This window comes from Schistocerca americana, chromosome X (genome assembly GCF_021461395.2).
Source record: "Schistocerca americana isolate TAMUIC-IGC-003095 chromosome X, iqSchAmer2.1, whole genome shotgun sequence".
Taxonomy (NCBI): domain Eukaryota; kingdom Metazoa; phylum Arthropoda; class Insecta; order Orthoptera; family Acrididae; genus Schistocerca; species Schistocerca americana.
The window spans coordinates 690,265,199-690,288,377 of NC_060130.1; positions in this window are offsets into that span (position 1 = coordinate 690,265,199).

The following is a 23,179-nucleotide window of genomic DNA, read 5'->3' on the forward strand; positions in this document are numbered from 1 at the left end:
TGCTTCTCGAAGCGTACTTCGTCTTTTCAATTCTGTACGTGAAGAACTGGAGCATATGACGGACACGTGAGACTATTTCTGTTCTCTAAAACAATACTGTTTATTTGTAGTAGTATGCATTTGATTTCAGTACTTCGCGAATTTCATTGTATTTTTATGTAAATCAAACACATTAAAATGACGATTCCTGGCAAAATAGTCTTATTTATCTGGTGTTTGTTACAGTTCCTGCAGTAGTGGAAAGGACTGTTTCGTTTTATTTAACAGCATCTTAATAGACCTAACGAAATCGAAGAACCACATCAGTTATGGGTACTATTTGGATTAACAGCTGTTTCAGTTCTAGACGAAAACATTGATTTTTAATGCAGAAAAACGTTTTGATAAAACGTTAGTGTTTCAGTTTCATTCAGAAACATTACTTGAGTAGCAGAAAACGTTTTTCCACTCTTATTTTCTATTAGGAATGACCGTTTCTGTAAACATCACAACAATGTCAGAACAACTTTCGACGTTTAGTGAAAATATTGGGACTGCAGGCCCATTAATGCTTCAGAGCAACAACACTGTCTCCCACCTACCATTATTCATTGAATCCTGTGGACTACCTGGGCTTACTCAGGATAAGTTTAACACAGTAAGATTATCAGGAAAGATAGTATTTGAAAAATGGTGATGCCTCCTCAGCTACAGAACATAACTGTTGTGTCACTCAATTATCAGTATTATCCACATAAGCCCATCCATATTTATCATAAAATAATAGCTATGTATGTATGTTATAGGAGCAGAACAGGTGTCTAGTTAATAAATCAATGTTGTTGTAGCGTGTGGAAGGAGTGCCTGGAATGCTATGTTTGTTTTTCTTTCTTTGAATATCAAGTTATTTTTCAGTGCCCTCCTTTATTTCAGATTGTAGCTAGCTGAATGTAACTGAAACTGAAATATCTTATATTGCACTGCTGTGAAGTACCATTTTTCTGAAATTGATGGCTTATGACTGTTTATTGTAACAAAAAGTTTGATAGTATGCTAATGTCCAGAGTTCTCTCAGCAGCATTTATAGCAGAAAATATTGTTCCCTCTTATCTCCCACCAGAAAACCACTTTCCATGTTTTTGAGAGTGCTTCAGAGTAAAAAAAACTGAACGCCACCTAGAATTATTCCTTTAAACGTGTAAATTATTTGTGCTTACTCAAGCTAGGTTTAATGTAGTAAAATGAGTAGGAAAGTCTGTCTTTCGAGGAAGCTATAGGATTTCACTGTTGTGTTTTTCTGTTATTAGTATTATCCACATAACCACATCAATATTTACCATGAAGTAATTGTTGTCTGTGTGTCATAGGGATATAGGTATTGTCGTCCAGCGAAAAGGGAGTCTTCAGTTATTGAATCTACATAATCATAACAGTGAAAGGAGTGACTAGCAAGTTACGTTTTAAAATTTCTCTTGAATTGTCAAAAAAATTGTGACACGTCTTTCTTTTTCTTTCTTTCAGAAATGATTCTGTTCCACCAATGATGCAGTTGCTATTGACGCTCAAATATTTTGCTTTTGATGATTTTTTTCTGTCCATTGGATACTTCATTCATATTGCAAGGGGATAGCCAGCGTCATTATTGAAAGGATGTGTGAGGCACTGGACAACATATGCAAGAGACAGTTTTGTTAGATATTTCAGTTCTCTGCTGTAATTAAATGAAAATAAAATAAACATTCTGTTATTCTGAAATCATTTGTTTAGTTCGTGTTTTCTGATCCTAATTTCGAACTTTATGCTCTGGCTTTTAACCAATACAGATCTTTCTCCCTTTTCTGGTTCTTGTCATGCTAGTTTTGAAGCAGCACCATCTGCAGCTCTGCCTGAAAACAGAACTGACAGTCTTAAGCTGAGATGACTGCAGAAAAGGAAGAACACAGTGAAAGTGTCATGCATCCAGCACTTCCCCTACCCTCCTAGATTACATCTATCTGCTAAAGAAGATCGTAAAAAGCCAAAATTATGTATGATATAGTTCGTGTTGCTCAAACATTTAGGGTGAGGTATGACAACAGCTCCCAGTTTGGATATGTGCCATAGGTACGTTTCTACCCCAGGATTATAAAAATGATTGTGGTTATTTATTGTAAATGTTGGCGCCTTACTCTTCATACATATGCTCAATATAATTGTTCATAATCACGTCATGTAAACAAGATTTATGCATGTTCAGTAACTGCAAAAATGGATGCACAGTGTTCTGTACTTCAACGGAGGTCCTTTCTGTAGAAACCCCTCGTTGCTGTAATGAATTAATTACTCTAAGACATAAATGCAACAGCAAGCCAGCCTGTAACACCTCTTAGGATTGTCAGTCAAATGAGTCTTAATGATGTCTGTGTTGTCACAGTTGGAGACTCTGAAAAGACCAACTATTCCACAAAGCAGACCGCATTTCACAGTTTCTTTTATATTATGTCCCCTCTTGGACTATGGCGTCCATCCCTTGACAACTACGTCAAATCTTAAATTTCATTCTACAAAACTTGCAACTTACATTCCATGTATGGGGCGCCACCAATCTGTAGCCTCTGCTTTCTTTTCTGGGAATAATATTTATATGTTTCTCTCTTGGGGGAGAAAATCGTATGTCTGTTGTAGCTGCTCTGTCGATCTGTGTAAAGTTTTTTATAAATGGAAACTGTTGTATATTTTTTCCCATACTTTATTCTGAAATCTAAAAAGATATCGTAGTGATCAAACGACAAATACCTCATCCATTACCTAATTTTACGATAGATCGTTATACTGTTGTACATGCAAGTACTCTATAGACTTAGTTAAATGTTTTGCACCAATGTTTTCATTGAATGAGGCCACAGAAGTTTTATGTTTTATACTATACTCTTGAACACGTCTACAGTATCTACCAGATTCATAATATCCTCGAATGAACAACTTTGCGATCTGGAACCCTTATCGCTCACGTTATGCACGCTATTTCTACAGATGGCTAAAGTAAATATGAAATGATGTACATGAAAATACCCAGTGTACTCTTAAGCTGAAACTTCCTGTCAGATTAAAACTGTGTGCGGGACTGAGACTCGAACTTGGGACCTTTGCCTTTCATGGGCAAGTGCTCTACCAACAGAGATACCCAAGTAAGACTCACGCCCCGTCCTCACAGCTTTAATTCCGCCAGTACCTCGTCTCCTACCTTTCAAACCTCACAGAAGCTCTCCTGCGAACCTGCAGAACTAGTACTCCTGGAAGAAAGGATATTGCAGACACATGGCTTAGCCACAGCCTGGGGGATGTTTCTAGAGTGTGTCTGCAACATCCTTTCTCCCAGGAGTGCTAGTTCTGCAGGTTTGCAGGAAAGCTTCTGTGAGGTTTGGAAGGTAGGAGACGAGGTACTGGCGGAATTAAAGCTGTGAGGACGGGGCGTGAGTCCTGCTTGGGTAGCTCAGTTGGTAGAGCACTTGCCCATGAAAGGCAAAGGTCCCAAGTTCGAGTCTTGGTCCGGCACACAGTTTTAATATGCCAGGAAGTTTCATATCAGCACACACTCCGCTGTAGAGTGGACATTTTCATTCTAGATACTCTTAAGTTGTTGCCAACTTAACTGGATGGGAACGCCACTCTGGGAATAAGTAAATGAGGAATAACGTGGTGCCATACAATGCGCACTCCTAGTTAACCCATGGCCAGCCTATTCCTCAGTAAGCTATCCACGGATTTAACCTGAGATTGTACAACTGACCATTAAACTTTCTGATGTGAGAGCAATATGTTGGGAGACAACATAACTTACTTGGAAAAATAACTGTCGTCATTTAGCAACAGTTGCCATGAAATATTGGAAAAGACTAAGTGCCGCCTCGCCTATGTTTCATTTTCAATTTTGCATCACATATCCACAAGCCACAAACCAAAGAGTAGCTTGAACACTGGACCAAGCACCACATACCAGTCTCTGGTCTAGTGATGGTAAACGGAAGATGTGGAAAGCTGGTTCACAACATCAACTTTGTGCTTACCAGGTGTGATAACGGATGCTTTCAAAGCAAAAACACAATCTGTTATTGAAATTGCAACAAAAAAGTCGAATGGATTTGGGACTTTAAAGGTACGAACGTTAAATTTCTTTTGGAGGTTACCCTCCAAACTACTGCAAAGATGCCTAAGCAAAATGTCAACATTCTTACACAGTCCAATCGCCTTCCATTCTTTAGGAAGAATATACATATTCAAGCACTGACATTCCAATGACAGATTATACTTTGAATGTAAATAACTGTAACAATGATTTAAACTTTAGCAAGGGCGCCCTTATGTAATTCTTAGGAAGGCGTGGGACTGGCGGGGTACAAAGTATTTTTAATATTCTAGAAGATATGAGGCTACCTGTAAGTAGCCATAATAAAGTTCCAGTTCAAACCCTGTTAAAAATCTGCATAACACCGACTTCTAAATCAGTTTTTGAAAGAAAAACCGTTGATTACATTACATTTTTTGCTTTCCCTAAGAGTTATGGTAAACCATGACCGCCCTGCCCCCCTTTGTCCCATGGTATGGTCACCCTTGACCTCAAGTGAAGTAGTGGGTAAGGAAAATCGATGATGGGGCTGTAAGATGAGAAGATGAGAACTGCCAATACGGCAGTAACCACAATTAAAGGCTAATAACCGTAAATTAAGAGATCCTACACCAAAATGTGTATATTAATGATGTACAAAATATCATTGCTGAACCAGATAGGAATCTGTTACTGGAAGGGAGGCCAAAATGGGTAAGAAAACGTAAGTATGGAAACCAAGACAGAGAGGCTAGGAAAAAAATGATGCATTAAAACCAAGGGATATTTTACTCAGAGAAATGTCTTCCATGTAGCCAAAGAGTTTTGACATTGCCTCTGTCTCCACAAGTGTTTGCAAAAATTAGGAGACAGTAATGCTAGGAAAGAAGTTAACAAACATTATAGTGCTGATTCTCATCATGCCCAGTGCACATCTATTTGCTCAGTGGTTTTCGAGTTTGAAACAAAATGGAAAAGCATGAAAATGTCAGTCAAAAGAAAGTTTAGTATGTAATACGAACTACGTGTGGTGTTCTATGTAAAATTTTGTTTCTACAAATGTTGAGGATACTAAGTTGTTAAGTTAATAACATTTTCAAAATAACAAAAGTCCTGAAGGAGTTCGTTATTGTCATGGAGTACGTGATGGAATAAACAAACTTGATGATACCTGTGAAAACGAGGTAATTGAACACAATAAGAAATTCCACAAAATCTAAATCACATCTCAGAAGGGCAAATACAGAAACATAGATTCTTATAGTAGGTACAACTGTAGAAAAAGTGCGTCAACTGTACTGCGAAGAAGTAACTTAACCTATAAGCTTGTCATTGTATAAGAAATTGTTCAACCTATGTAGGAAAAATTTTCAGTAAAACACATTTAATACGTGTAACAGATTAGAAGTTTAATTAAAGCATTGTGATGACAATGTGAAACTGCAAACGTTAAAAGGAAGTGGAAAGTTGTCATTTGGAAAAAGCAGAAAAGGCACAAAATATTGAGAAGGAAGAGATACTTGTAGACAAGAATAATCCTGACATCAAAACCTAGTGTTTTGATTTACAAGAAACGATGCCTCTGCCTACGATTCCTACCAACATTGGCAGTTGTTTGTGTATAATTTAGGTATTCACAATGCAAGGATGGCAAAGCCCTGTGCTTTATTTGGGTTGGGCAGCTGCCTAAAAGAACATATAGAAGAATATTTTGTTGCAGTGGAATATACCCTTTAGGCAGACTTGTGTGGAGGCCATAATCGTAACATAAAAATACTCCTGTTACTTAGAAAGCTATTGGAAAGTTATCCAACACGAGAAAGGATCACTTCGAGCTGTGTTCTTTCAGGGCCCACCTTTTTGCCAAATGACAATGATTTTGGAGACATAGAGGGTGCACTGAAGCTACAGATGCATAGGTCTGCGGAAAATTTTTTGTTCTTCATTGTGAACTAACTATGAAGTTTTGTAGAAGGTTTTGAGGCTATATTCGATACATTTTTCAACCATTTTACAAATAATATTTTTCAATATCCATGTGACACATTTTGTAGGTTACGAAAATATTTGGCGAAATGTCCTGCACTGGATGCGCCTCAACATCTTCAGTGATCTTATTATTGGGGCCAGGTTTCACAGGCATGGATTTCGTACATACACATCCCTGCCACCACTCGCATCACCCAACTTATATGTAGAATCACTCTACTTGCACACTGTCATGCCAGATTATGCGGAAGTTAATGAAAGGTTAAAGGCGTTCTACTTCCTTGCATGATGTCAGTTCCCCCACAATAATCTATGAGGTAGTAGGATATATATGTGGATTCTAGACTACTTTGTCTCAAAATGGACAAAATCACAAAACTAAGCATAAATTTCCCGAAACAGGTCTAATAATCATTGAAAGCATAAGAAACACAATTTTATCAAAAAGTCAGGTATTATTAAGAAATAAAGTGAAAAAGATGCATACGAAGAAAAATAGAAATCTTTCATCATTTTTCGATTATTTTCACTGTTTTACAATCAATACCATCACTTTTCAAGCCCTTTTAACTATTTTTCGATAATTTCCCTACTAATTTCAAACTTTCATGTCACTTTTCAATTTTTTATGTATCAAAGATTCAGAATAAATGCTACAGATTTTCATCATATATCGTTAAATTTGAAGCATAAAATCTAATTATAAAGTTTCAAATCAGTTCTTCATTTTCACCTCTTTTTTTAATATGTAGCTGAGAAATGGAAAGAATCAGAAAAACAAACAATAATTTTTTCATTTATCTCACTCATTTATTTCCTTAAAATCTTTAGCGGTTAATAAGCCAGGAAAAATGTTAAAAATGTAAATAAAAATCCAAAAGACCCAAACTAAAAGCTTGATATCATGAAATTCATTATACTTCTCTCGTTTCTTCATTCCTTTATAAATATTCCCATTTTCAAAATAATGAAAACCATAACCACTAATTAAACTATAATATCTGTTTGGCAAAATAATTTTAAACCTGTTATTGAGCTTCACAATTTTTTCTCCATATTTAGTGTTCAAGAATTCACATCCAGTAATGCTACACAAAAAGTTTACATGTAACACACTAATTTTTGTAACAGATTAGAACTGTTTACATCATTGGGCTACTTCAGTAGGGACCCCACTCATACAAAAAATTAATAGGTTGAAAAATAGATTCATTCATTATGGTATTGTAATAGATCTGAACATATATGGTGAAAATGTTTTTCTATTAAAATTTATTTATTATAATGGACAACACAACAAACAACAACGAACAACCTTTAAGGGTTATACTCTTGAAGAGCTATCAAAAATATATGTCTTAATTATGAATTATATTTTTCATTGTTTAAGGAAAAATAAGGAGAAAGACAAGAAGAAGCGTATCAAAATAAATCTTCTGTCATCATGGGGACTCAATGCTTTCATATTTATCTCAACTGAACAAATTTTAAGTTTATGGCTTTGTATCAAACTTATAGTTATATATTGTTCAACACTATCAAACAAACAATCATTATAATCTTGTAAACTTATCTTATTTTTTACAACATTTCTCTTAACGCCTTTAGGTGTTTGCTCTTCTTTATCAGCAAATGTATAGGAACAATTTTTGCTCTCAAACTACAAAATCATTACATTATTTTCCATTATACTCATCTTTCATTCAACCTAATACCTTTTTATTTATTTGAGAAATATTGTAAATGATATCTGCCAAATAATCACTAGTATTAAATTTATCAAATATTTCTTTCATATCTTCATGAAAATTTTCTGTTTCAATTTTATAAATGTAAGTACTAGTATTTTGATAAGAAATTTCAATTTTTTCGCCATATTTTGGTTTCATAACCCTATAGTGAAAAATACACCAATTCTTTAGACAGCAACTCAAGCATACTTTTTCCAGTGGAAACTGGTTAATTAAACACAATTTATGTCTTATTCATGTGAACTGTAGCAAGATTTTCATTCAATACTGTTCTCGCCTTGAAGTTTGGCTTTCCCACAAGTGTTTCTCACTTTTATACATTTGAAACTAATTTTATATCCACTTCATTCCTTTTTTTTTCATCTTTGACCAAATACTGAGTTAATCATCAAATTATAGAAGTCTTTTTGATAATCGTTCTTCATCATCATCAACAGATTCTGTATTCAAATCTATATATTTTTTCAACCAATCAGATAGTTAAAATTTTAAAACTATGTGTATTTTTGTTATCTTTGTTTCTAGAGACAAATATTGCTTAAGACGTAAATATAATAAACTGTCCATTATAATTATCCGGGCTGTTACGCCGTGGTCAGTTGATGAATTCTGAGGTGATAATAAACTACATACTAGTTTGTCATTTACTATAGTCAATAACTTGCTTTCCTTAGATCTTGGCAATTTTATTTTCAGGAACACATGGTAAATGTTTAGTCAAATCATACAGTGCTTAAGATATTGTAGATCAACCTCAATGATATATCCAACTGTAGACATATCCTAAAACTCACTTCTTTTTTTTAGAATCGAAAGAATCTGGATCATCCCATTGAAATCCTGAACATTGTTTGTATTGAGTCACAGTATAACCTTATTAATTATTTGCATCTAAATATGCTAAATAGTTGGGTACTTTAGTTTCATCAAAATTTGGTATTAAATATCTTCTACAACATTGCAGTACTTCTCTTGTGATTCCTTTTTCAATCTTAAGAATCATTTCGTAATTATGTAGTAATTCTTGGGGCTTTCCACCCATTCTTAGCATTTCATTCCAAGATAAACCAGGTGCTGACAAATACCAATATGGATCTAAACCATAAGTTTTTATATAAGTTTTCTAACTTTTTTATAAAATATCAGCCAATAACAAAACATGAGTTTCAAGATATAATCTGCTATTCTCCAAATTTTTGTATGTTAAATTTTTCCCAAACTAATGTAGCATGCTCATAAACTTCATGACTTATACCACATTCATTTAATTTATTATATAATTTTTGTTTCGATGGAAGATCCGTTTCTTCGAATTTTTACAACTCTCCATGTAATTGTGAGGATAAATTCCTTTTCTAATTACGAAATGTACCAGATCTATTGGATATGATTCTCTAATATTTGTCATTTGATTGTTTCTTACATCAGATGAAAGTTTGTCACAACTTGAAGAAATAAATTTAAATATGTAAATAAATCTCAATTTTAAATTTTCTGTTTTTCACCAGAACTAATATTTCTGTCTTCATTATTTGGTATTAAATCTATCCAAACGAGTTCTTTAACAGACAAATGAGAATCATATCCTGCTAAATTGTGTAAATAATTAATACAAAACTTGGATGTTTCAGCCATAAATTACAATTACTACATGCTGGATATACATATTTTCCAGTTAAATAATCATGTTGAAGAAGTTTTATTATGTTTTGACTGTTCTTCAGAGGTTAGTGGTATTATTTCTTGAATTTCAGAATAAATTCTTCCAATTTCTTTAACTCCTTATTTATGAATTTGATAAGTTTTTAATGAAAATTTGGCCCTCTATAAATTACATCATTTTTATAATGTCCATTATTATATTTAATGTAATAAAGACACAACATGGTTTATGTTTTTAATATCTTGTAGTATAATATTCGTCATTTACGTTTAATGCAGTTACATTTATCTCTTCAATGCTAAGTTTATATATATCTATTAACATTTCCTTGTACAAGTCCTTAAGAATATAATCCTATATTAATACTGAATATTTATGAGTTAGTTCAAATATTTTTATCATTTTTGGAGTTGTTTGAGAATCAAACAGTTTAAAGCAAGTTTACAAGACCAGCCCAAATAATAAATGGCTGTTTCTGCATATGATGATAATTTTTAGAACTTTCAAAGGAGCCTTTCTCTGGTAGTTCTACTTTTAATGGTTTGTAAACTAAACAATTTTGTGTGTGAGTGCTTACGTTCCCTTATTATTAAAATGCAGCAAATACGTATCACAAATAAATTTCGACTGTTTATCTTTTGTAAACTAAGTTGAAGCATGTTGAGATAAATATTTTATCCAATAATAATATGAATTTTCACCTTCTTTAAAATATAATTAACTTATATGATTTTCTTTCTTACATTTCTTAACTTTTAGTGGTACATTGATATTTCTCATCAGATGAATAAACAATAATAGCTACATTAATATTAGCATAATTTTGGAATATTAACAATCACTACAGGAAATTCAAAATTTTCAAGTTTTTGATCAATAAAAAACCAATATTTCTATATTTTCTAACTCTATCGACATGATGATACCCAGAGTACATCTACATCTACATCTACATCTACATCCATACTCCGCAAGCCACCTGACGGTTTGTGGTGGAGGGTACCTTGAGTACCTCTATCGGTTCTCCCTTCTATTCCAGCCTCGTATTGTTCGTGGAAAGAAGGATTGTCGGTATGCTTCTGTGTGGGCTCTAATCTCTCTGATTTTATCCTCTTGGTCTCTTCGCGAGATATACGTAGGAGGGAGCAATATGCTGCTTGACTCTTCGGTGAAGGTATGTTCTCGAAATTTTAACAAAACCCCGTACCAAGCTACTCAGCATCTCTCCTGAATAGTCTTCCACTGGAGTTTATCTATCATCTCCGTAATGCTTTCGTGATTACTAAATGATCCTGTAACGAAGCACACTGCTCTCCATTGGATCTTCTCTATCTCTTCTATCAACCCTATCTGGTATGGATCCCACACTGCTGTGCAGTATTCAAGCAGTGGGCGAACAAGCGTACTGTAACCTACTTCCTTTGTTTTCAGATCACATTTCCTTAGGATTCTTCCAATGAATCTCAGTCTGGCATCTGCTTTACCGACGATCAACTTTATATGATCATTCCATTTTAAATCACCCCTAATGCGTACTCCCAGATAATTTATGGAATTAACTGCTTCCAGTTACTGACCTGCTATATTGCAGCTAAATGATATGGGATCTATCTTTCTATGTATTTGCAGCACATTACACTTGTCTACATTGTGATTCAATTGCCATTACTTGCACCATGTGTCAATTCACTGCAGATCCTCCTGCATTTCAGTACAATTTTCCATTGTTACAACCTCTCAATACACCACAGCATCATCTGCAAAAAGCCTCAGTGAACTTCCAATTTCATCCACAAGGTCATTTATGTATATTGTGAATAGCAGCGGTCCTATGGCACTCCCCTGCGGCACACCTGAAATCACTCTTACCTCGGAAGACTTCTCTCCATTGCGAATGACATGCTGCGTTCTGTTATCCACACACTGGACTCGCATTCGGGAGGACGACGGTTCAATCCCGTCTCCGGCCATCCTGATTTAGGTTTTCCGTGATTTCCCTAAATCGTTTCAGGCAAATGCCGGGATGGTTCCTTTGAAAGGGCACGGCCGATTTCCTTCCCAATCCTTCCCTAACCCGAGCTTGCGCTCCGTCTCTAATGACCTCGTTGTCGACGGGACGTTAAACACTAACCACCACCACCACCACCATCTGTTATCCAGGAACTCTTCAATCCAATCTTGGTCTGATAGTCCATACGCTCTTACTTTGTTCATCATACGACTTTGGGGAACTGTATCGAACGCCTTGCGGAAGTCAAGAAACACGGCATCTACCTGTGAACCCGTGTCTATGGCTCTCTGAGTCTCGTGGACGAATAGCGCGAGCTGGGTTTCACACGACCGTCTTTTTCGAAACCCATGCTGATTCCTACAGAGTAGATTTCTAGTCTCCAGAAAAGTCATTACACTCGAATATAATACGCATTCCAAAATTCTACAACTGATCGACGTTAGAGATATAGGTCTATAGTTCTGCATATCTGTTCGACGTCCCCTCTTGAAAACGGGGATGACCTGTGCCCTTTTCCAATCCTTTGGAATGCTACACTCTTCTAGAGACCTACGGTACACCGCTGCAAGAAGGGGGGCAAGTTCCTCCGCGTACTCTGTGTAAAATCGAACTGGTATCCCATCAGGTCCAGAGGCCTTTCCTCTTTTGAGCGATTTTAATTGTTTCTCTATCCCTCTGTCGTCTATTTCGATATCTACCATTTTGTGATCTGTGCGACAATTTAGAGAAGGAACTACAGTGCAATCTTCCTCTCTGAAACAGCCTTGGAAAAAGACATTTAGTATTTCGGCCTTTAGTCTGTCATCCTCTGTTTCAGTACTATTTTGGTCACAGAGTGTCTGGACATTTTGTTTTGATCCACCTACCGCTTTGACATAAGACCAAAATTTCTTATGATTTTCTGCTAAGTCAGTACATAGAACTTTACTTTCGAATTCATTGAAAGCCTCTCACATAGCCCTCCCCACACTACATTTCGCTTCCTGTAATTTTTGTTTGTCTGCAAGGCTTTGGTTATGTTTATGTTTGCTGTGAAGTTCCCTTTGCTTCTGCAGCAGTTTTCTAACTTGGTTGTTGTACCATGGTGGCTCTTTTCCATCTCTTACGATCTTGCTTGGCACATACTCATCTAACGCATATTGTACAATGGTCTTGAACTTTGTCCACTGATCCTCAACACTATCTGTACTTGAGACAGACATCTGGTTTTATGGTCTACAAGAAACATATAAGCTTTCTTATTTTTATATGTTCTAGAATACAACGTAAGATGAGTCACTTAATAGAACATATCTATTAATTCCTAATTACAAGCCAATAATTCTGTGTAGAGTACAGCCAGAGCCATGGACTTGAAATTCAGTCATTCATGATATAATTTCTCTTCTTCCTCTTCCAATTATCTTTCATTCATGGCTCTTTACTTTTGTGTCTGAATCCAATATTGCCTAATCCTTCGATCTGTTTGCATTTGGTACTTACAAAACACTATAAAACCAAATTTCAGTCCATGATGTATTTTTAGATAATTTCTTATTATGTTCATAACTTTTGGTGACGATACGTTAAAGAAAATATTAGGCTCAGTTAAATTTAGATTATTTTCCAAATTTACAGTCTGTGGTTTGTCAGCAAATGCATTATTAACTAGATAATCTTTAACTGTTTTTCTAGTTTTGTTTCCCAACAATATTAGTAGAAAAAGGAAATATTTCTTTCGATAGTATAGTTTAATCAATTTGAAAATTTCCATCTTCATTTTCAATTTTAGAATCAGGTAATTGTTTCAAAATATTTATTATAATATTATGATTTTTTATTATACATCAATTAAGTGATCTTCCCTTAATTCATAATATCCCCTTAAGTTATTTCCTTTACAATAATCAAGAGTTGAGTGATTGTGAGCTGTGTCGATATTGAAGAAATTTATACAAAATTTTTTTATTAGGATTAAAAAACATAAAATTAATTGGCAATAAATTGATTTGTAACACGAGTTTTCTTATTTTTCATGTATTCTAGAATACATTTCTCATAACTAGTGATAAGTTTGAAAACAATTCTTTTTTAAACAAGACCTTCGATTCAAGGACTGATACATCTCTTATAAAGGAATTTATGATATCAAGGTAGAAAAACATAAAGTGAACCAAAAACTATAATTTTTTATGTTTAATGACACAAATATCAAGTAAAATACTCTCTTTTTGGAAAAAAGATTGATCTGAATTTGACCCAAGGATTCAAAAAGTTTTAATTGAGAGACTTCGTTTTTTCTCAAAGTTATTTTTATTTTAATCAAATTATTTTACATCTCTGTATTTAATCATTTTCCTCTATGATTATTTGAAAAATAAAAAAAATTAAATTGATAAATAACACTATAAAAATATCTAGTTTGTTATGGCAGCTTACTGCGAAATTGTTGGAAAAGACGTAATATAGATGGATCATTCACTGAAGAATCAACAAATAATGAAATATTTCTACAGAAGAGAAAATATACTGGATATATTTCACCGTATACAGAATAATAGTTATAATATTAATTTAGATTCTTCATTAAAATGTATTTCTATTCCTTTATTGGAAGAAAAAGGATATTGATTACTAACAATATTTTATATCTCATTCTTTATGGAATTACAAAGTTCTCTAAGATGAAGTAATTAAATAATGACAACCTCAGATACACAGAAATTTAAATATAATAATCCTTTAGCCTTGTAATATGAATATATTCAAAATGAAATAAAAAGTTTAAAACTGAATGGAGCTGCTCTAGAATCGTGGAAATGTCAAGAAACTTGCAAGGAGATTAAGAACTAAAATTACTGATGAAATCAGATATTATTGCCTTACTATTGGCAAAAATCTATTTGATTGTCATAAATATACAAAAGGTCAACAATGCAATGAATTAATAAATGATTACAGAATAAATTATCTCTACATAAATAAACAGTAAGAAAACAATTACAAATTTTTGGTAACATTATTGGGAAACAGCAGTTTTGTAAGCTATATAAAATTAGTGAAAAAACATAGTAGATCGCGACTGTTATTTTATTTAAAATGACCGATTTCAGCCTAGTCTTAGGCCATCTTCAGAGCTGCACCATCAGCTGAAATTTACGATGTCCAGAACAGTCAGTAGACCTCAGTCGCTGAAACAGATCCACTCTGTTGCAGCGACTGCTAGTTGATGGTCCAGTTCTGAATATGGCCTAAAACTAGGCCGTTATTGTTCATTTTAAATAAAATAACGGTAGTGACCTAGACTGTTTTTTCATTAATTTTGCAGAACTATTAACCATTAACAAAGAACATAAAAGTTAAGTGAAAAACAAAATTCAAAAAGTTTTTTCCAGTGGAATACACAATAAAATTTAACAAAAGAAATAAAATTAATCAGTATTAACTTGATTTTTAACACCAAATTTTTTATTTTTTATATATTCTAGAACAAATTTCTTATGTTTATTTATAAGTTTGTCTTTACAAGAGATTCATATACAAACAATCTAAATCTTTAATTTATTGATAATTAATGCTCTTTTTTGTGGTGTTTTCACCCTAGGTTTGTCGTACTTTAGTTTTCATCGACAATAACAGAATGTTTTTCACTTAGACCTCGTTTTAAGTTCCTTTGTAACAAGATTTAGAAGTTTATTTTCGATATACACACAGACTTCATTTACCATATATCTTATTTTATGATATTCATTTAAACATTATCTACATATTGTCCTAAACCACCTTTTGTGTATTTCTATGAAATTTAATCATCAATTGACGTCTCTACATCACAAGTTTTACCCATTTTGGATTTCACACAGTCTGAAGATTGCTCTGCCACTTGTCTAATCATTTCTGATTATTTAGAAAAGGAATCTAAGAAGAAAAAGTAATTTATGAAGTAGTAAGAATTTCTAGCTTTTGAAGGGGACTTCAATTTTAGGCACACTCAGTTTCACAGCCACATTCAATATTTATAAATAATGCAGGTTTGTCCTATAAAATTCTGATAAATTTTTTATTATTAATGCAGTTGTTTGTCAATGACAACAAACTTTTATATAATGATAGGCAAGTGTTAATGAGTTCTGATGCAGAAATATTACATAGTTTAAAACTAAAGATGTTGCAGAGATTTTGGAATTTACAAATAAATGAAAATTAATGTTACATGATGTAAAATAAAAACAGGGAAAATGTTATAAAGACATCAGGAGTAACAATTTGTTGCCCTTACATCCACACAAAAATTTTGTATGTTAACCAGGTTTACATTCACTAATTATAACTTAAATGAATGACAAAAGCTGAAAAATTTGAAGATTGGGTTTATGGAGAAATTTTACCATCAATTCGTTAATATACAAGAATAGAAAAGACTGTACATGTTGTACCCCAAACTACTGATAAAAATTTAAGGCCTACCCTTTTATTTTAAGACTGTTTGATGATAACTAAGAATATAACTGTTATGTCATTAGAGGACAGTGACATAACTAGCAAAGGCTGTTATACAGAAATGAAGATAGATACCCAAATTGTGAAAAAATCTTAAGACTTGGTTATAAAACTTATCCAATAAATTTATACCAAAGAACGAAAGAAAATGTGAAAATTGTTCTTTATCTTAACTACTTCAATATTTTAAACAAGAACAATGGATCAATGATATAATAATTCTTCATCAGAATACATTTTTATAAGGACACATTCTGGAGACTGCTATGGCTATTCCAAATAATTTTTTCTTTATTTACCAAACTGTAATGTAGATCATTAAATACTAATCATTCAAAATTAACTTTATCACCTTTTTTTCTCAAAAGTTTTTCGACTAAATGTACATACCAAGCAATTTTGTATTTTGTAGTTCTTGCTCATAAATTTTTTATATGTTTTAATTTTTATATAATTTGATCTAAAAATACAACACCTTCAGTTTCAAAAATTTCTTTTGACCAGTTTGTAGGTACAGTTTTTCAGAAATTCTTTCCAAATTGCTGATTCTAACTTCATCACCCAAATTATATTTGGGCTTGGCAGCTTCAGAATTTAGCGTAGAAACTGTTTGCAAGAGGTCCTTCTCATTTTCTTTGGTTACATCCTTTGGCTTCATTTTTATTGTTAAATGTTTCGTATTATTATATTCATGAAGTAGTTTTGAAAGGAGCTCAATCCATTTGTAATTTCCTTAATGAGCCGACCCTTCCACATTTTTTGAGTATTGTGTTAATTCCTTCTTTAATTTTATAAAAGTTGAATAATGGTTGATGTTATATTTGTCCATAAGTTGTTGAAAAACTTATTGTAAAGTTGTTTAAACTTCTTCGTTCATAGATTTCTTGGAGTTCGTATTTTCAATATTTTTTCCAATAATTTATAAAACATAATTCCCTGTTTTATCTTTAATTTGAACAGCGGAAGCAAATTTCGAAAAAACGTGTGTTACAACTAATAAATATTTATATCCTTTATTTATTTTTTAAGTTTGTTTAAAGGTTTCAGACTCAATCTCTTCTACATATGCTTGCCATAAATCATCTATACCATGAGATACAACATTTCTGCTTTTAATAAGTTTTCTCATCGGTTTATGTAACTCCTTAATAATTTCTTCAGGAGTATTTACAATTTTTAACAAATTTACTTCTTTTAGTGTTACATACTGTGCAGTCTGCTTCAGTCCTCTGTCTCCCATTTTTTTTATTATTACTCTTGGAGGATGATGAGTTTCGTTAACTTTTTTCTAGTACCAGACATGCTTATCCATTTATATATATTAAAGTTTACCAAACAAAATTATTTTAAATCTACTGGTATGATTTTAACTGTAACTTTTAATTTTATGGTCACAAAATTTGATTTATACAGAATTATTGTTGATGGGTAGCAGGAGTTGTCTGGTAAATATTATCAGAGACACTTAACAAAATATCGAAATCTTTTAATGATTGATCATTACCTATATTTTTGGAAACAAGAAAGACATTGGAAGGAAGAAAAGGATACTCAAAATGATGAATTTTTTCTTCACCCCCAGTCATAAATGTAAATTCAACTAATTTGTTATTATAAACCCTCCCCTCTAGTTTGTCTGTCGGATTGATACATGGAGCTAAATCTGCCTTTGTGTGATAGTATGAGAACACTTTCTCTGTTTCCTTTTTTGTATAATACACTCCTGGAAATGGAAAAAAGAACACATTGACACCAGTGTGTCAGACCCACCATACTCGCTCCGGACACTGCGAGAGGGCTGTACAAGCAATGATCACACGCACGGTACAGCGGACACACCAGGAACCGCGGTGTTGGCAGTCGAATGGCGCTAGCTGTGCAGCATTTGTGCACCGCCGCCGTCAGTGTCAGCCAGTTTGCCGTGGCATACGGAGCTCCATCGCAGTCTTTAACACTGGTAGCATGCCGCGACAGCGTGGACGTGAACCGTATGTGCAGTTGACGGACTTTGAGCGAGGGCGTATAGTGGGCATGCGGGAGGCCGGGTGGACGTACCGCCGAATTGCTCAACACGTGGGGCGTGAGGTCTCCACAGTACATCGGTGTTGTCGCCAGTGGTCGGCGGAAGGTGCACGTGCCCGTCGACCTGGGACCGGACCGCAGCGACGCACGGATGCACGCCAAGACCGTAGGATCCTACGCAGTGCCGTAGGGGACCGCACCGCCACTTCCCAGCAAATTAGGGACACTGTTGCTCCTGGGGTATCGGCGAGGACCATTCGCAACCGTCTCCATGAAGCTGGGCTACGGTCCTGCACACCGTTAGGCCGTCTTCCGCTCACGCCCCAACATCGTGCAGCCCGCCTCCAGTGGTGTCGCGACAGGCGTGAATGGAGGGACGAATGGAGACGTGTCGTCTTCAGCGATGAGAGTCGCTTCTGCCTTGGTGCCAATGATGGTCGTATGCGTGTTTGGCGCCGTGCAGGTGAGCGCCACAATCAGGACTGCATACGACCGAGGCACACAGGGCCAACACCCGGCATCATGGTGTGGGGAGCGATCTCCTACACTGGCCGTACACCACTGGTGATCGTCGAGGGGACACTGAATAGTGCACGGTACATCCAAACCGTCATCGAACCCATCGTTCTACCATTCCTAGACCGGCAAGGGAACTTGCTGTTCCAACAGGACAATGCACGTCCGCATGTATCCCGTGCCACCCAACGTGCTCTAGAAGGTGTAAGTCAACTACCCTGGCCAGCAATATCTCCGGACCTGTCCCCCATTGAGCATGTTTGGGACTGGATGAAGCGTCGTCTCACGCGGTCTGCACGTCCAGCACGAACGCTGGTCCAACTGAGGCGCCAGGTGGAAATGGCATGGCAAGCCATTCCACAGGACTACATCCAGCATCTCTACGATCGTCTCCATGGGAGAATAGCAGCCTGCATTGCTGCGAAAGGTGGATATACACTGTACTAGTGCCGACATTGTGCATGCTCTGTTGCCTGTGTCTATGTGCCTGTGGTTCTGTCAGTGTGATCATGTGATGTATCTGACCCCAGGAATGTGTCAATAAAGTTTCCCCTTCCTGGGACAATGAATTCACGGTGTTCTTATTTCAATTTCCAGGAGTGTAATTACTTCATTCTTTTTGGTAACTTAATTCTTGAATTGTGTTAGAGAGTATGAGGGCACCTTTGCATATTCAGCTTATGTAACAAAATTATTTAATTCATTTTCTAAATACTTTTTATTAACTATATCTTTTCTTCAGCTGGATAATTTATATGTACTAATCTTTTATCTTTAAAATGAATATAACTCATCATTGTTTTAAAAATATTACCTATTTCTTTATGAAACTGTTTAACTAACCTTAGAGTTTCTGGATCTATTAATCATTTTAAATTTTTAGTTGTTTTAAGAACTTGATCTAACTCATTGTTAAGATGTTTCATTAAATTCTTTATTCTTGAATTGAATTCTTTTTAAATATCTGACTCCATTGTTTCTAATTCTTCTTTGATTTTTTATGATTCAGATTTTATATTTCCAGCATTTTACTCATTTATCTTACTGCTAAAAATATATATTTATTATATTTAAAATGGTATAAAATTCACAACCACTCATGTTCAGAACTGATGTTATTTGTGGCCTCCACAGCCGTTATATATACAGGGTTTTACGAAAAGGTACAGCCAAACTTTCAGGAAACATTCCTGACACACAAATAAAGAAAAGATGTTATGTGGACATGTGTCTGGAAACGCTTAATTTTCATGTTAGGCTCATTTTAGTTTCGTCAGCATGTCAGCATGTTCTTCCACCTACGCTCAATGGAGCACGTTATCATGATTTCATATGGGATACTCTACCTGTGCTGCTAGAACATGTGCCTTTGCAAGTACGACACAACATGTGGTTCATGCACGATGGAGCTCCTGCACATTTCAGTTGAAGTGTTCGTACGCTTCTCAACAACAGATTTGATGACCGATGGATTGGTAGATACGGACCAATTCCATGGCCTCCATACTCTCCTGACCTCAACCATCTTGACTTTCATTTATGGGGGCATTTGAAAGCTCTTGTCTACGCAACCCCGGTACCAAATGTAGAGACTCTTCGTGCTCGTATTGTGGATTACTGTGATACAATATGCCATTCTCCAGGGCTGCATCAGCGCATCAGGGATTCCATGCGATGAAGGGTGGATGCATGTATCCTCGCTTATGGAGGACATTTTGAACATTTCCTGTAACAAAGTGTTTGAAGTCACGCTGGTACGTTCTGTTGCTGTGTGTTTCCATTCCATGATTAATGTGATTTGAAGAGAAGTAATAAAATGAACTCTAACATGGAAAGTTAGCGTTTCCAGATACATGTCCACATAACATATTTTCTTTCTTTGTGTGTGAGGAATGTTTCCTGAAAGTTTGGCCGTACCTTTTTGTAACACCCTGTATACTTAATCCAATAGGGGATAAATTTTGTTTAAGTAAGAACAACAAAGAAGTGTGGTAACAGTTTTTTCTTCTATTGAATTTACACACATTAAATTCATTCTTGAGATGTAATATAGTTGTTCACATTACAATTCAGTTCTTGAGATTACAATTCAGTTCTTGAAATTGTAATATAGTTTTTGAGGTTCAGTTAAGTTCTTGAGGAACAATATAGTTATTGAGGTACAATCTGAGTCTGATATTTTAGTGCAGAGACACTTTTAACTTGCACTCTGTTACTAATAACTAGGGAAAAAAAGAATCTTCAAACAGTAGCACTGCTTGAGAATATTTTTTATATATTTTTTATCTGGTAGTACTGGATGAAATTTTCTTTTTTAAACAATTTTCTTATAATGTATGCTTAAAAAATTAATGTGGAGTTACCTTTTTAGTACAACTAAATTGCACAGCCCCCAACAGAACATCTTTTACAATAATTCTAATGGAATGTGAGCTATATACACACTTAGGAGCTAATTTGCATAGGCCTAGTACCAAAAAATTTACAATCGTTCTGATAGACTGTGAGCTGTATAGACAGGGTGAAGGAAAATTCGAGCCCTCGGAATTGGCAGCGCGATTTGTCACGTGCTTATGATCCAAAAATGTCTGTCACAAGATTTCGTCCTGCACATATTTCGGGCAGTAAATGGAAGTTAAAGGTTGGCAATCTGGCGACCATGTAATCACCATACATGTTGGGTACGCATCCTATAACTGTAACTGTTGACACAGTACAGATTGGTGATAGTTTGAGAGAACACCCGGCTTAATGAATCTTTATTTTTCTAAGACCTGACAAAAAACCTATAAATTATTCAGTTAATGATAGGGAAATGTACCGTGAAATACTGCACATGACTGGTGTACACAAGATTACGAAAAACCTGATAAACAAAAAATATAAAACCATTATAGAACCAATACTTAATGGCGAAAACAACAACAACAGCACCAGCAGCAGCGATGATGGTATTGACATTGAGAATAAAGCATTTCATAATCGAATCTCGCAGTATGTATATTATGACTACCCCAACGAACTAATATATCGACTGCAGCTGCTCTAGGCATCAGCTGCTGCAGATAACACAGCTCATTCGAATGAGGTTGTTTCAATAATCTCAGAGCTTAGAGAGAGAGGTATCATCGAATAAGTATGGAGGCAGTAGTTCGAGAACTGTACAAACCAGCACGCAAAACATACCCTCGCAGGTGTGTTATGATTAAAGGGTTGGATGACTTGTAGCAAGCTGATCTTGTAGATGTGAGGGAATATTCACATGAGAATAATGGGTTCAAATATATTTTATTGGTTGTTGATACATACTCCAAATCTGCCAGGTTATTACCGGTCAAAACAAAAACGGGTAGAATTGTCGCAGATGTTTTTGAGCGTTTGCTACAGACAGGAACGAATCGATGCCCAGACAACCTCCAAACCGATCATGGTGGGGAGTTCTACAATAGGTTCTACAATAGGTGATGCAGCGGTATGGAATACATCACTACTCGACATTCACTCACCTGAAGGCAAGTATCATGGAGCGCCTGAACAGAACAATGAAAGGTCGAATGTGGATGAGTTTTAACCATCGCCACTCATACAAATGGACAGATATCCTCCCAGAAATAGCTGCTCAATATAATCAAGCCGAACATAGCACAATAAAAGTGAGATCAATCGATGTTCGTGGTAATGGACTGATGGATACGGTGTACTATCGCATTAGAATGAAACTTCCTGGCAGATTAAAACTGTGTGCCAGACCGAGACTCGAACTCGGGACCTTTGCCTTTCGCGGGCAAGTGCTCTACCAACTGAGCTACCCAAGCACGACTCACACCCCGTCCTCACAGCTTTACTTCTGCCAGTATCTTGTCTCCTACCTTCCAAACTTTACAGAAGCTCTCCTGTGAACCTTGCAGAACTAGCAGTCCTGGAAGAAAGGATCCAAGTAAATTTTACAAGTCAGATCAGACAGTGGACATACTCCCCGTCAGCACAATCGGTGTCCAGTGTAACATTGCAGCAAACTCCTATCTCAACAATAGTCTGATTCACACTATTTACGGATTTTTCCCCTCAGTTGCAATGGGGTATAAGATTGTTGAGACCCCTGCCAATGCAATAACCCTTCCAGTGACAGCTCAGACATTAGACTATTTGGAGATGCGTATTGTGGACCAGAATAATCAACTAGACGACTTTCGTGGTGAGGAAATCATCGTACGATTACATTAAGGCAGGATGGGCATACGGTATAAAGCAAGTGCACGCAATCTGCAGCATGCCACTTCGCTACCGAAGAGAAAAGTGATAACATGTGCGAACTATGAGTTTCTTAAATGAGTTGGCCTGAAGCCGTGCAGTGACGTCCTCTCTCAATATAATCAGTCCAGTAGAGTATGATGAGAGAATTATATGTCAAGAATACTTGCCTCATAAACCTTACACTTCAACCACGTTTAACAAGAAAGATGAAATCAGGATTGTCATCCAGCACCAAGATCCACTCACACTTCCATGTAAGAGTTTCATATATCTAGAGGGGCCATTCAAGAAAACCGATGGCAGCGATACAGTGGGACCCAAGCTGACACGCAACGCTTTAGCATTCCTGTTCCAAGAGATATGCTATGAACTCAATGGGTCTGAGATCGACTGTACACACAATGTTGGCATAACATCAACCCCTAAAACAT